This window comes from Lissotriton vulgaris, chromosome 10 (genome assembly GCF_964263255.1).
Source record: "Lissotriton vulgaris chromosome 10, aLisVul1.2, whole genome shotgun sequence".
Taxonomy (NCBI): Eukaryota; Metazoa; Chordata; class Amphibia; order Caudata; family Salamandridae; genus Lissotriton; species Lissotriton vulgaris.
In genome coordinates, this window is record NC_141698.1 from 1029036496 (window position 1) to 1029052428 (window position 15933).

The following is a 15933-nucleotide window of genomic DNA, read 5'->3' on the forward strand; positions in this document are numbered from 1 at the left end:
ATAGTGTAGAGGTAAAAATTACTATTCTAACTCCAGGGGGTGCAACAGTAGGGAAAGCATTGGATAGTGTAGGGGTAAAAATTACTATTCTAACTCCAGGGGGTGCAACAGTAGGGAAAGTGTTGGATAGCGTAGGGGTAAAAATTACTATTCCCACTCCAAAGAGTGCAACAGTAGGGAAAGTGTTGGATAGCGTAGGGGTAAAAATTACTATTCTAACTCCAGGGGGTGCAACAGTAGGGTAAGTGTTGGATAGTGAAGATATGCGTTGTAATGGTATGCGTTGTAATGACTGCGTTGTAATGACATGCGTTGTAGTGGTATGCGTTGTAGTGGTATGCGTTGCAATGGTTGGTTGTAATGGCATGGATGTTGCGTTGTAAAAGTTGTGTTGTAAGTATTGTTTCCCCTGTAAATCTGCCCCTTGATGTGAGGGAGTCCCCGGATTTACCTGTGTGCTGCAAGCAGCCACTGCAGCAGGTATACCTTGCTTTAAAGTATGTTATTGTCATTAAATAGCCCAATTAAAAAAACGCATTCATTAAATCACCCCGCCCACTTCGGTTCTTCCATTTCTGAGACAACACGAGAATTTCCGTTTTTTCATAGATTCTATGAAAGTAATCGCACACACGTAACCAAAGGGGTCTTTTTTTACTGAATTAATATCTAGCATTCACCCCAGCTCAAGAATTAATATTCTATCGACCTCGTAAATATGGACGACGAAGTCGGCGTTAAAATGTGAACTGCAGTGTGAACACAGCGGGCGCTTAGCTCACTGAGCTGCCTTACAGATGCACGTCACCGGGTTCCCAAGGGGCTCTATTTTGTGATTCAGGGAGACAGACCAGCACCCTTCAGGTAGTGTTGCAGACTGTGAAACAGCTCATGGCCTCCTCCAAGCACAGGATTGATAGGACGCCCGGGAGCAGCTGCGTCAGCGTGATCCCGGGAAACCACAGGCGCACGCTGATCTTCGACAGATGGCACTTGGGCTGAGCGGAGTTAATGAAACTGCGCTGGTTACATTGTAACTTCGTATATAATAAAACAAAAACGGGGGTTGGAGGGTCTACGGGAAAATTTAAAGACCTACCCAGGTTATTATCCCCTGCTATACAATATCTAAATACAAGAAACCTGGGGGTCTAACACAAAGACAAAAGTGTGTCTGGAAAAATACATAATGTTAAATCAAGAGAATATCTGTAATGTGACTGAATGGTCTAGTTTATTAAGTATAGTAAACCACCGCATGTAACCACCAGCAACTATAGGTGAGATCCAATATCCAGAGATTGGCCTCCCCCAGCCTCAGACACAGCTTGGGGCAACGACTGATAGAGCGTGGCCTCCCTTACTCTGAGCTTGGTCCAGGTGAGGTGAGGTAATTTCCCCTGTCAAGAAGGGTGATTTACACACCAGCTGACATGGAGGAATAGGAATATATCCTTTAAAATATGTCACTGTATTTGATTTATGCATTGGTTTGAGTTTGTTTAACACTTGCAGTAGCAAAAGTTTTTAAGAACAGAGGCCCTGAGGAAAGCCAAGGGAGTATATCCCCTACTGGCAGAAACATGTCGGCCCTTAAGCAGTCATTTGTTTATACTGCTGTTTTTGCGCTGTTCTGGATTTTAAATTGAAAGAGGCTCTACAGTCATTAAAGTTTCTACACTGTGAGCTCTCTATTCCGTTTTAATCTCACTTCTTTTTTTACACCTTCACTCTTTGCACTGCACCTTGTTCCAATTGGTGAACCCACGCGTGGTCAACTAGCGACTGCGGGAGTGACCCCAGTCCTCACAGGCGGTCTTGGTTGTAGTCTCATTGATCTAGAGACACACCAGCCTAGCCCTGTGGATGACCAGATGAGAAAACTAGATCACCAACAAGATTTTGATGGTAATCCATCTCTGGATATTGGATCTCACCTATAGTTGCTGGTGGTTACATGCGTTGGTTTACTATACTTTATAAAGTAGACCATTCAGTCACATTACAGATATTCTGTTGATTTAACATTATGTATGGTTCCAGACACACTTTTGACTTCGTATATAATATCAAACCGACAACCCAGCATGCTATTCTGTCAGAATCACTGTAGATTCATATTTGTTTTATGGTGGTTTAATGGTTGAATTAAGAGCCTGTGCTGATGCTTAGGATGTCGAACAGTTGCCCCCTTACCCAGGTGGTTCCATACCCACTCGGTTACACAATGCAGTAATGCACACCAAGGCTTTAAGTGGGATGAAAAAACTGGGGGGGGGGTCTCTCAAATGGGCGTGGCCAATGTAATTAAGGGCGGGGCTTAAAACACATCAGCAGAAAAATCTGTGCTTAGCATGGTGTGCCGCCCGACTTGTATTTTGCTGTTTCTGTCATTGCATCCAGATATATGATACAACAAGTAACATCATAACACGAACAAGTCAGGACTATTGACTTTGTCAATGGTTGTTAGTTGCATAAGGTAAATAAGCAGCAACTATGGCTTGTATATAATATTGAAAATCGTCCACTTAAAGCCCTGGTGACACCACAGATGTTGCTGCTCCTGAGTTTCAAAGAGAAGGGAAATCCAGGGAGAAAATGACTCTCTTTAAAGGATTTCCCTTCCCCTAAAGGCTCACCTGGCATGACGTCATGCTGTAACTTCTCTTTTAGTGAAATTTGAGCAGTGTGAGCATGCATACATGATGTGCCTGCTGTCACTGCAGTCCCGGAAAAAATGGACCGCCTGTGCCAGGGCACAAAACAGAGCCCACAAGTGACCCGTTTCGAGGCCCCCTTAAAAAAACTGCAGGTGCTCAACACCGGTGAGACCCGGCCCACAAAAAGCCCTGGTGTACACAATGTATGGAACACTCACACAATGAAAATAAACCCCATCCCAAGCATCAAGAATGTTAGAAACTGTGGTGTTTAAAGGATAATGAGTGATTTGCTCAAGATCACATCCTTTCAGCCACGTAGGAGAAGCCAAGATCAAAAGCCACTTCTGTGGGCCAAAGACTGCATGTTTTGACACTAATGCTACAGCACAGCTACACACTACTATAGTCTCTCATTGTGACATCGCAACAGCTCGATAGTGGTGACAAAAATAGCATCATTTAGCACCATAATTTATTTCAGGATAAAAGGACTCCAAACTTTCTCCCCCCCATGTATAGACGTGGCCTTAAAAGTCGCACTAAGTCAATATATATATATATATATATATATATATATAAAACAGCATTTGTAAAGCGCACCACTGTCTCCCCTAGGGGTGTCTGGGCGCTGTGTCTCTGTCGAAGAGCCAGGTCTCGAGCCTCTTTCTGAAGTCTGCAAGGAAAGGCTGTAGGGAGCTGGAAGGGAGTTCGTCCCAGGTCTTTGCTGCGATGGAGGAGAAGGAGCAGCCACTGCTGTGGCTGCGGGGATGGGAGTGGGGGTGGGGCCGAGTAAAAAAGAGTGCAGGTGTCTAGTGGGTTGGTGGAAGTTCAGTAGGTGGTTGAGGTAGGCAGGTCCTCGGTCGTGGAGAGCTTTGTAGGCGTGCGTGAGGATGTATGCAATATATATGCGTGGAAAGATAGATAGATAGATAGATAGATAGATAGATAGATAGATAGATAGATAGATAGATAGATAGATAGATAGATAGATAGATAGATAGATAGATAGATAGATAGATAGATAGATAGATAGATAGATAGATAGATAGATAGATAGGTAGGTAGGTAGGTAGGTAGACAGACAGACAGACAGACAGACAGACAGACAGACAGACAGACAGACAGACAGACAGACAGACAGACAGACAGACAGATAGATAGATAGATAGATAGATAGATAGATAGATAGATAGATAGATAGATAGATAGATAGATAGATAGATAGATAGATAGATAGATAGATAGATAGATAGATAGATAGATAGATAGGTAGGTAGGTAGGTAGGTAGGTAGGTAGGTAGGTAGGTAGACAGACAGACAGACAGACAGACAGACAGACAGACAGACAGACAGACAGACAGACAGACAGACAGACAGACAGACAGACAGACAGACAGATAGATAGATAGATAGATAGATAGATAGATAGATAGATAGATAGATAGATAGATAGATAGATAGATAGATAGATAGATAGATAGATAGATAGATAGATAGATAGATAGATAGATACTTTCTCGTGGTGTTGCATGTAATGGAGTCTGCCATCACCAGAGAAGATTATAGGGGGGGGCAGGGGCAGTTACACATCTTTTCTGCTGGATTGTGGATGTTGCACCGATGTGCACAGAGGTGCGATTCATAGGGAATTCTACTAATTAGTCATTACTAACGGAAAGCCATAAGCAACACTAGACAACAACAACCATTCCCTAAATGCCACTGGAAACAATGGAATCTTTGCCTCAGCAGTTCAGTAGATGGCGACAAAACATATACTTGTAAGGTGGGGATGTACTACAGGCGAATCAGCAGCCTGCTTGTGACAAACCAGGCAAAACCAATCTAAGATGGCAACGGTTCAGGAGACTGGGTGATCCGCTAACCCCTCTTTTCTAACCCAGTAATTGTCTGATCGCAGAAGCTTTGCACCCTGTGAGCCTGTTCCTCGTCACAGCCCCTGACGTTTAAGAGCCCAGGTGCATATATATCTCTCCAGTCTTCACCCAGCTTTGAATCACTGCAGGATTACTTTTTGAGGGAATTGGAACATGCACAAAGAGATCGATGTGCTCAGTATCACACAATGCGCCCCAGTGGGGAAGCTGGGATCCAAACTCTGGGGAGGGGCCTGGAGGAGGCGAATGAATATGTATATTTAACACTGGTGTCAAAGTGCAGCCTATGGCGTTTGAATCTCTTTGCACCCTGTCCTTTAGGGGGTGGAACAAAAAGGAGTTTTTTGCTTCCATTCCATATTACATAACAATGTGTGCACCAGGGAAAAAAACTGAGTAAAACGTGACGTGTTAACATAATAAAGGAATTCAACAAACACAGGTTTATACTCCATAAAAAGGTGAAATGTGAATGTAACATTTGGGGGGGGGGGGGCAGTTTGTTCTACTCCTTAACAAGAAAGAAGCAAAATAACTCAAAACCACATCTCTTCATTTTTAAGAGGTTATTGACGAAGCAAACTTCTTTGTTGAAAACGTCATTACAAGTTTAATTAATTATTATTTAAAATAATGTGCGATAAAAGTTTCTATTTTTCTGTGCTCTTCTGTTTTCCCTGGTGAAACAATCTCCGTGTATTTCCTCGTCTCCCTGTTACACAAACACCAACAGTGGTACTAATGAGCATTGGCCGCGTTCTTGCATCAGTGTGAAGTTCATGCAACCTGAGGTCAGAGTGCCAGCTTCCCCGCTAGAGCGCCACGCGTGATCCTGGGCACAGAGAAGCACGTGCCGCGCCCCGCTCCTTTACCTGCCCAATAGGGAGTGATTTAAGACCAGGTTGAATGAACACTACTAGACGGTCGAGGAAACGGGGCTTTCACGGATGACGTGTTGTGACCAGGGACCTGCGCGAGGGAGGCGGCCCATCTGCTCGCGCATAAGGAGATGCAAAAATAGCCTATTGATCGTTGAAAAACCCAGGTCAGCAGCATCGGTGAAATATGAATCCTCTCGCCGCAGGAAAAGAGAACAATACGATACGGGGTGGAGGGACAGACAGGGTTAACCTCCGCCCAGAAGCGATCAGAGACGCTCTGCTGTGCGCCTTCCAGTCCACGTGCCAAGGGATGCAGTTTGGAAACACGGGTTTGTGGTGCCTGTTAAATGACTTTCACATCCTCCGTGACACTGAGAAACTCCCGGTACCTCGCCCGGGTCACCCTCCGGCGTCGAGCTGTGAGGGTCGGGTTACAGGCAGCGCGGACACTGTTACCGTTAACAGGGAGGAAGCTGCAGGCAGCGCTTTGCTTCGAGGTGTGAAAGTGCAAGCGCTACATCCGCCTAGGGACGCGAAGACGCGAAGAAGCTACCCTCTCTGGGGGTGTAGAGGGGCGCCTCGCTTCATTGGGATGTGAAAGGGCTACATCCGTCTAGGCCAGGGAGTTGAGCTGCGTAGACACTACCCTTCTTGCGGGTGCATTGGTGCGCCTCGCTTTCTGCGGGTGTAAAAGTGCATGCACTCGCGTGCGTGGAGGCGCAGAGGCAGGCACCATTCAGCCGGAGGCAAGGGGGCACACGTATCACCCTAATTGGTGTTGCAGATATACACAATGCTCTTTAGAGGTGGGGAAGTGCAGGTACCACCCTATGTGGAAGTGCAGAGGTGCAATACGTTCTTCGTAGGTGAAGAAGTGCAGGAGGCGCAGAGGAACACAACCCTCTGAAAGTGGGCGAATACAGACCCGCCCTGCGAGAAGGTGTGAATGGTGCACTTCACCGCCTGGGGGTTGGAAAGTGCAGGCACCGCCCTTGGTCGAGGTGCAGAGGTGGCAAAGTGCAATCACCGCTGTGACTGGAGGTGGAACATTAGAGGCATTGCTTTTTCGGGAGGTAGTAAAGCAGCAGACTGCCCACTCTTGAGGCGGAGGTGGGGAAACGGGGGCCCCTTGATTTCAGAAGGCGAGGAAGTATCCACCCCTCTCAGGACAAGCACCTCTCTCTTAATGGAGGTGAGAAAGTGAATCACCACACCATCTGGAGGTAATAAAGGGAAATCAGCTCTCTCTCAATGGATGTGAGAAAGTGCATGTACTACAACATCTGGAGGTAGGAAAAGAGCAGCACCGCTCTGACAGTGGAGGCGAGAAAGTGCATTCACTACAACATCTGGAGGTAGGAAAAGGGCAGCACCGTTGTGACAGTGGAGGCGAGAAAGTGATTTCACTACAACATCTGGAGGTAGGAAACGAGCAGCACCGCTCTGACAGTGGAGGCGACAAAGTGCATTCACTACAACATCTAGAGGTAAGAAAGGACACGCACCTCTCCCTCAATGGATGTGAGAAAGTGAATTCACTACAACATCTGGAGGTAGGAAAAGAGCAGCACATCTCCATACGCAGGTAAAAAAAAGTGCATGAAGTGCTTTGTCAGGAGGAACGGAAGGGCCAGCACCTCTCTGTTCTGAGCTGTGAAAGTGCAAGGACTGCACTTCCAGGAGGCAGGAACGGACCAGCACCTCTCTGTTAGGACGTGTGAAAGTGCACGGACTGCACTTCCAGAGGCAGGAACAGACCAGCACCTCTCTGTTAGGACGTGTGAAAGTGCAAGGACTGCACTTCCAGGAGGCAGGAACGGACCAGCACCCCTCTGTTAGGACGTGTGAAAGTGCACGGACTGCACTTCCAGAGGCAGGAACAGACCAGCACCTCTCTGTTAGGACGTGTGAAAGTGCAAGGACTGCACTTCCAGAGGCAGGAACAGACCAGCACCTCTCTGTTAGGACGTGTGAAAGTGCAAGGACTGCACTTCCAGAGGCAGGAACGGACCAGCACCTCTCTGTTAGGACGTGTGAAAGTGCAAGGACTGCACTTCCAGAGGCAGGAACAGACCAGCACCTCTCTGTTAGGACGTGTGAAAGTGCAAGGACTGCACTTCCAGAGGCAGGAACGGACCAGCACCTCTCTGTTCTGAGCTGTGAAAGTGCAAGGACTGCACTTCCATAGGCAGGAACAGACCAGCACCTCTCTGTTAGGACGTGTGAAAGTGCACAGACTGCACTTCCAGAGGCAGGAACAGACCAGCACCTCTCTGTTAGGACGTGTGAAAGTGCAAGGACTGCACTTCCAGAGGCAGGAACAGACCAGCACCTCTCTGTTAGGACGTGTGAAAGTGCACAGACTGCACTTCCAGAGGCAGGAACAGACCAGCACCTCTCTGTTAGGACGTGTGAAAGTGCAAGGACTACACTTCCTGGAGGCAGGGAAGGACCAGCACCTCTCTGTTAGGACGTGTGAAAGTGCAAGGACTGCACTTCCTGGAGGCAGGAACGGACCAGCACCTCTCTGTTAGGACGTGTGAAAGTGCACGGACTGCACTTCCAGATGCAGGAACAGACCAGCACCTCTCTGTTAGGACGTGTGAAAGTGCAAGGACTGCACTTCCAGAGGCAGGAACAGACCAGCACCTCTCTGTTAGGACGTGTGAAAGTGCACAGACTGCACTTCCAGAGGCAGGAACAGACCAGCACCTCTCTGTTAGGACGTGTGAAAGTGCAAGGACTACACTTCCTGGAGGCAGGGAAGGACCAGCACCTCTCTGTTAGGACGTGTGAAAGTGCAAGGTCTGCACTTCCTGGAGGCAGGAACGGACCAGCACCCCTCTGTTAGGACGTGTGAAAGTGCAAGGACTGCACTTCCAGAGGCAGGAACAGACCAGCACCTCTCTGTTAGGACGTGTGAAAGTGCACAGACTGCACTTCCAGAGGCAGGAACAGACCAGCACCTCTCTGTTAGGACGTGTGAAAGTGCAAGGACTACACTTCCTGGAGGCAGGGAAGGACCAGCACCTCTCTGTTAGGACGTGTGAAAGTGGAAGGACTGCACTTCCAGAGGCAGGAACAGACCAGCACCTCTCTGTTAGGACGTGTGAAAGTGCAAGGACTGCACTTCCAGGAGGCAGGAACGGACCAGCACCTCTCGTTTAGGACGTGTGAAAGTGCACGGACTGCACTTCCAGAGGCAGGAACAGACCAGCACCTCTCTGTTAGGACGTGTGAAAGTGCGAGGACTGCACTTCCAGGAGGCAGGAACGGACCAGCACCTCTCTGTTAGGACGTGTGAAAGTGCAAGGACTACACTTCCAGGAGGCAGGGAAGGACCAGCACCTCTCTGTTAGGACGTGTGAAAGTGCACAGACTGCACTTCCAGAGGCAGGAACAGACCAGCACCTCTCTGTTAGGACGTGTGAAAGTGCAAGGACTACACTTCCAGGAGGCAGGGAAGGACCAGCACCTCTCTGTTAGGACGTGTGAAAGTGCAAGGACTGCACTTCCAGGAGGCAGGGAAGGACCAGCACCTCTCTGTTAGGACGTGTGAAAGTGCAAGGACTGCACTTCCAGAGGCAGGAACAGACCAGCACCTCTCTGTTAGGACGTGTGAAAGTGCACAGACTGCACTTCCAGAGGCAGGAACAGACCAGCACCTCTCTGTTAGGACGTGTGAAAGTGCAAGGACTGCACTTCCTGGAGGCAGGAACGGACCAGCACCACTCTGTTCTGAGCTGTGAAAGTGCGAGGACTGCACTTCCAGGAGGCAGGAACGGACCAGCACCTCTCTGTTAGGACGTGTGAAAGTGCAAGGACTGCACTTCCAGAGGCAGGAACAGACCAGCACCTCTCTGTTAGGACGTGTGAAAGTGCACAGACTGCACTTCCAGAGGCAGGAACAGACCAGCACCTCTCTGTTAGGACGTGTGAAAGTGCAAGGACTGCACTTCCTGGAGGCAGGAACAGACCAGCACCTCTCTGTTAGGACGTGTGAAAGTGCACAGACTGCACTTCCAGAGGCAGGAACAGATCAGCACCTCTCTGTTAGGACGTGTGAAAGTGCAAGGACTACACTTCCTGGAGGCAGGGAAGGACCAGCACCTCTCTGTTAGGACGTGTGGAAGTGCAAGGACTGCACTTCCTGGAGGCAGGAACGGACCAGCACCCCTCTGTTAGGACGTGTGAAAGTGCAAGGACTGCACTTCCAGAGGCAGGAACAGACCAGCACCTCTCTGTTAGGACGTGTGAAAGTGCACAGACTGCACTTCCAGAGGCAGGAACAGACCAGCACCTCTCTGTTAGGACGTGTGAAAGTGCAAGGACTACACTTCCTGGAGGCAGGGAAGGACCAGCACCTCTCTGTTCTGAGCTGTGAAAGTGCGAGGACTGCACTTCCAGGAGGCAGGAACGGACCAGCACCTCTCTGTTAGGACGTGTGAAAGTGCAAGGACTGCACTTCCAGGAGGCAGGAACGGACCAGCACCTCTCTGTTAGGACGTGTGAAAGTGCACGGACTGCACTTCCAGAGGCAGGAACAGACCAGCACCTCTCTGTTAGGACGTGTGAAAGTGCACAGACTGCACTTCCAGAGGCAGGAACAGACCAGCACATCTCTGTTAGGACGTGTGAAAGTGCACAGACTGCACTTCCAGAGGCAGGAACAGACCAGCACCTCTCTGTTAGGACGTGTGAAAGTGCAAGGACTACACTTCCTGGAGGCAGGGAAGGACCAGCACCTCTCTGTTAGGACGTGTGAAAGTGCGAGGACTGCACTTCCTGGAGGCAGGAACGGACCAGCACCTCTCTGTTAGGACGTGTGAAAGTGCCAGGACTGCACTTCCTGGAGGCAGGAACGGACCAGCACCCCTCTGTTAGGACGTGTGAAAGTGCAAGGACTGCACTTCCTGGAGGCAGGAACGGACCAGCACCCCCCTGTTAGGACGTGTGAAAGTGCAAGCACCCGCTTCCTGGAGGCAGGAACGGACCAGCACCTCTCTGTTAGGACGTGTGAAAGTGCAAGGACTGCACTTCCTGGAGGCAGGAACGGACCAGCACCCCCCTGTTAGGACGTGTGAAAGTGCAAGGCCTGCACTTCCAGGAGGCAAGAACAGACCAACACCTCTCTGTTAGGACGTGTGAAAGTGCAAGGCCTGCACTTCCAGGAGGCAAGAACAGACCGGCACCCCTCCGTAAAGAGATCAAACACTGCATGTGCTGCACTGTCAGGAGAAAAAAAGTGCATGCACTGCACTCTCACTGGAGACCGCAAACTGCAAGTGTCTGGGGGTGGACTTTCCAGTAGATATCACTATAGTAGTGAGGCAGTGCATTGTACTGCCCTCTCTGAAGGTGGGACAGTGAACATCAGTCTCTGGAGGCGGAGCCTCCCGCACAGTTTACTATAGTAGTGAGGCAGTGCATTGTACTGCCCTCTCACAGTTCACTATAGTAGTGAGGCGGTGCATTGTACTGCCCTCTCACAGTTCACTATAGAAGTGAGGCAGTGCATTGTACTGCACTCTCTGAAGGTGAGACAGTGAACATCAGTCTCTGGAGGCGGAGCCTCCCGCACAGTTCACTATAGTATTGAGGCAGTGCATTGTACTGCCCTCTCACAGTTCACTATAGTAGTGAGGCGGTGCATTGTACTGCCCTCTCACAGTTCACTATAGAAGTGAGGCAGTGCATTGTACTGCACTCTCTGAAGGTGGGACAGTGAACATCAGTCTCTGGCGTGAGTAGCCATTTCTGAAGGAGGAAGCTCCAGCACATATCACTATGGTAGTAAGACGGTGCATGTACTACACACTCTCTCGAGGTGAGAGAGTGAGCAACCATCTCCGGAGAAGGGCGTCCTAGCACATAGCACTACAATAGTGAGGCAGTGCAAGTACTACACTCTCTGGTTCTCGAGGTGAGTGAGTGAGCAGCAGTCTCAGTATGGGGGAGGAGCATCCCTACAATAGTGAGGCACTGTACGCATCGTTGGAGGGGCAACTTACAGCACATATCACTACAATAGTGAGGCAGCGCATGTACCTTTGCAGGAGCAAGTTAAAGCACATATCACTATAACGAGGCAGTGCATGCATTGTTGCAGGAGGAAGTTGCAGCACATATCACTACAATAGTGAGGCAGTGAATGTATCTTTGGAGAGGCAAGGTACAGCACATATCTCTATAATCATGAGGCAGTGTATTTATCTTTGTTGTGGGAAGTTGCATCACATATCACTATAATCATGAGGCAGCGCTTGCATTGCTGCAGGGGGGGTTGCAGCACATATCACTACAATAGTGCAGTATCACATGTCTCTTTGGAGGGGGAAGTTGCAGCACATCTCACTATAATAGTGAGGCAGCGCTTGCATTGCTGCAGGGGGAAGGTGCAGCACATATCACTACAATAGTGCAGTATCACATGTCTCTTTGGAGGGGGAAGTTGCAGCACATCTCACTATAATAGTGAGGAAGCGCTTGCATTGCTGCAGGGGGGAGTTGCAGCACATATCACTACAATAGTGCAGTATCGCATGTCTCTTTGGAGGGGGAAGTTGCAGCACATCTCACTACAATAGTGAGGTAGTGCATGTACTGCACTCGATGTGGGGAGATCGGCAGCTTACTCTTAGCAGGGGAGAGAGCACCTTCACCTCTCGCAATGGAGTTGGGAAAGTGCTTCTGCTCTACTCTTTGAGGAAGGAACTTACCAGCGTGTTTCACTGTGGATGTGTGAAAGTGCATTCACTACACTCCTTGGGGTATAAAGAGTGAATGCATCACTAATTCAGATGGTGGAAAAGTGCAGCGCCTCTCTTGGTGGAAGGACATGTTCACGTTGGAGGTGCACAAGTGCAGACACATGTCCTTCTCTTTCCAGACGTGCTGAAGTGCAGATACCACTTTGTGGGGAGACGGAGAGCAAAACTGACTCTTTCTGAAAGAAGCAAAATGGGGACACGATCCAGGATGCCAGCAAAGCACTGACGGCGCTTTCTCTGGAGGTGGTAAAGTGCAGGTACTGCTCCCACTGGAGGCAGGGAAGCTTCGCATCACTCCCGCTCGGGGTGGTAAAGTGCAGGCACTGCGCCCTCTGGAGGAAGGGAAGCTTCACATCACTCCCGCTCGGGGTGGAAAAAGTGCAGGCACTGCGCCCTCTGGAGGAAGGGAAGCTTCGCATCACTCCCGCTCGGGGTGGTAAAGTGCAGGTACTGCTCCCACTAGAAGCAGGGAAGCTTCGCATCACTCCCGCTCGGGGTGGGAAAGTGCAGGCACTGCTCCCACTGGAAGCAGGGAAGCTTCGCATCACTTCCGCTCGGGGTAGTAAAGTGCAGGCACTGCGCCCTCTGGAAGAAAGGAAGCTTCGCATCGCTCCCGCTCGGGTGGTAAAGTGCAGGCACTGCGCCCTCTGGCGGAAGGGAAGATTCGCATCACTCCCGCTCGGGGTGGGAAAGTGCAGACACCATTTTCTGTGAAGTTGGAAAACTGAAGGCGCGAGTGCAGACACTCTTCTATTTGGAGGTGGGACGGGGCAGACACCTCTGGTTCTGGAAGTGAGTAAGTGCAGACGCCACACTCCCTGGAGGCGGAAAGTCGCAGACACTTCTGGTTCTGGAAGTGAGTAGGTGCAGCCACCACACTCTCTAGAGGTAAAACAAAAGTGGAGACACCTCTGGTTCTAGAAGTGAGTAAGTGCAGACAACACACTCTCTGGAGATGGAAAGTGCAGACACATATGATTCTGGAAGTGCAGACACCACACAGACTGGAGGTGGACCGTGCAGGCACCTCTGGTTCTGGAAGCGAAGTGCAGACACCACACTTAGAGGTGGGAAGGTGCAATCCCTTCAGGTGCTGGAAGTAAGTGCAGACGCCACACTCTCTGGCGGCAGAAAGGCCGAGACACCTCCGGTTCTGGAAGTGAGTAAATGCAGATGCTACTCTCTCTAGAGGTGGGGAGGTGTAATAACCTCAGGTGCTAGAAGTAAATGCAGCCACCATACTCTCTGAAGGTAAAAAAGTGCAGACACCTCTGGATCTATAAGTAAGAGTAGACAACACACTCTTTGGGGGTGGAAAGTGCAGACACAATCAATTCTGGAAGTGCATACACCACACTGTCTGAAGGTGGAAAGGGGCAGGCACCGCTGGTTCTGGAAGTGAGTTAGTGCAGTCTCTGTAGGTGGAAAGTGCAGACAACTCTCGTTCTGAAAGTAAGTGCAAACAGCACACTCTCTGGAGGTGTAAAGTGCAGACACCTCTGGTTCTGAATGTAAGTGCAAACAGCACACTCTCTGGAGGCGGAAAGTGCAGACACCTCTGGTTCTGAAAGTAAGTGCAGATAACACACTCTCTGGAGGCGGAAAGTGCAGACACCTCTTGTCCTGAAAGTAGGTGCAGATAACACACTCTCTGGAGGTGGAAAGGTGCAGACACCTCTGGTTCAGGAAGTAAGTGCATACGATACGCTCTCTCGAGGTGGAAAATGCAGAAACCTCTGGTTCTTTAAGTAAATACAGATTACACACTCTCAGAGGTGAAAAGTGCGGATGTATGACGTTACAACGCATGCTTTTACCACGCATGCCTTTACAACGCAGTTTTTACAACGCATGCCTTTACAACGCATAGCGCTTTGGGGTGCTGGATAGTGAAAAGTTTAATTTACCATTCCAACTCCAGTCCCCGTGGACACTAGGGAAGGTGTTGGATAGTAAATTAAACTTATTCCCTATTCTAGAGCGCCCCCAGCGCAATGCGTTGTAATGGTTTGCGCTGTAATGACTGCGTTGTAATGGTAGTGCGTTGTAAAAGTTTTGTTGTAAAGGTTGTATACCCTTTCCGGTTGCAGGTACCTTTGGTTCTGGAAGTAAGCGCAGACAACACACCCACTGGGGGTGGAAAGTGCAGACACCTCTGGTTCTGTAAGTAAGTGTAGGCAGCACACTCTCTGCAGGTGGAAAGTGCAGACACCTCTGGTTCTGGAAGTAAGCGCAGATAACACACTCTCTTGCGGTAGAAAGGTGTAGACACCTCTGGTTCTGGAAGTAAGTGCAGACAACACGCTCTCTGGAGGGGGAAAGTGCGGACACCTATGATTCTTTATGTAAATGCAGATAACACACTCTCTGGAGGTGGAAAGTGCAGGCACCTCTGGTTCTGGAAGTAAGTGAAGACACCACACTCTCTGGAGGTGGAAAGTGCAGTCACCTCTGGTTCTGGAAGTAAGTGTAGTGAACACACTCTCTGGGGGTGGAAAGGTACAGACACCTCTGGTTCCGGAAGTGACTAAGTGCATACACACACTCTGGAGGCGGAAAGTGCAGACACCTCTGGTTCTGGAAGTAAGCGCAGATAATACACTCTCTGGAGGTGGAAAGTACAGACACCTCTGGTTCTGGAAGTAAGCCCAGGCGCCACACTCTCTGGGAATGCAAAGTGCAGTCACCTCTGGTTCTGGAAGTAAGTGCAAGCGCCACACTCTCTGGAGGTGGAAAGTGCAGTCACCTCTGGTTCTGGAAGTAAGTGCAGGCGCCACACTCTCTGGGAGTGCAAAGTGCAGTCACCTCTGGTTCTGGAAGTAAGTGCAGGCGCCACACACTGTGGAGGTGCAAAGTGCACTCACCTCTGGTTCTGGAAGTAAGTGCAGGCACCACACTCTCTGTGGGTGGGAAGCGCGCGCGCCACGTTCTCTGTACGCCTGATAGCGCAGGGAAGCTGTCACAGCATCATCTGACGGCACTAAAGTGCACCCAGGGACGAGCTCGAGAAACGCAGATGGCTCTAGAAGTTGGAGGCGCCAGAACATCGCGTCCACAGACACCCTTCACAGTCATGCAGAAAGGAAGCGGTTTCCGAACCTACCTGCGTGCAAATCACCAATGGGAAAAGTGCGGGCGCCGGCTCCGGCTGCTTGCAGGAAAAATCCTAGGTCGTGGCTCCCTCCCGTCTTTTTTTAGCTCCAGCTGACGGTGACCAGGCTGCTGCCGGCGGCTGGAGAAGAGTTTGGTCCTCGCGGGGACCCTGGCTCCATCCTTCAGTGCATCAGTGATGGGAAGGGGTGAGCAGTGAGTTATCTTGGGGGCGCGGGTGCCAGGGGGGGAGGCGGTGGGCGGCGAGGATGGGGAGGGGGCAGATAGGAGGAAGCAATAAAAAAAAAGTGGAGGTCGGTGCCCGTGTGGCTCGGAAATCGCGGCTCCGAGTAGAGAAATCCCAGCTCCGCTTCCCAGGCTTAGTCCAGACTGAGGAGCAGCCGCTGCCAGCCCGGAGCTCAACCGCAGCGCCCCCTGGGGGTGACCAGGGGTAACAGCAGCGAAGGGCTCGGCTGCGCGCTGAATTCCCCCGGCACCTGTCAGCGCGCCGCCTGCCCCCTCTGTCTCTCTCCCGCGCTTCCATTCTCGCTTCTTTAACTATCCAACCCGTTCTCTCTGGCTGTCAGTCAATCTCTCGTTTCCATTCCTTCTCTATTTGTTCTTCTAT

At 50.1% G+C, this 15933-nt stretch overlaps 1 protein-coding gene across 3 annotated transcripts in view; it reads right to left on the minus strand.

Annotated features, from left to right (window-relative positions):
* Positions 1-15670, minus strand: part of CPNE4 (copine 4) — a 1444425-nt gene extending 1428755 nt beyond the window's left edge. For all 3 annotated transcript variants that reach the window (XM_086942069.1, XM_086942068.1, XM_086942067.1), the window contains exon 1: positions 15319-15670. The gene's annotated coding sequence lies outside the window, so the exon portion shown is untranslated. The remainder of the gene's footprint in view (positions 1-15318) is intronic.
* Between the last annotated feature and the right edge of the window lie 263 nt (positions 15671-15933).